Source organism: Odontomachus brunneus, unplaced genomic scaffold (genome assembly GCF_010583005.1).
Source record: "Odontomachus brunneus isolate Ranch 3 - 2012 unplaced genomic scaffold, Obru_v1 Obru_scaffold_074, whole genome shotgun sequence".
Taxonomy (NCBI): Eukaryota; Metazoa; Arthropoda; class Insecta; order Hymenoptera; family Formicidae; genus Odontomachus; species Odontomachus brunneus.
In genome coordinates, this window is record NW_022639524.1 from 1456457 (window position 1) to 1456712 (window position 256).

Here is a 256-nt window from a genome sequence, read left to right on the forward strand (position 1 = left end):
ATTGTTTATTAGATATATTTGTGGTATAAAATGAATACTATCAACCGCTGCAAAACTTGTGAAAATACAAAATGTACCACAAGTGAGAATATTATTTTTACAATATCTATATTAATCATTTGAAGGAGAAAAGTTATAATCTTCAAGATTTAATAAATATTACATTTTTACATTGGACTAAACTGTTTAATGAGCCATGTGAATATTGCAGGAAATATGTTATTTAAATATGAATTAATATCGATGCAAAAAATAT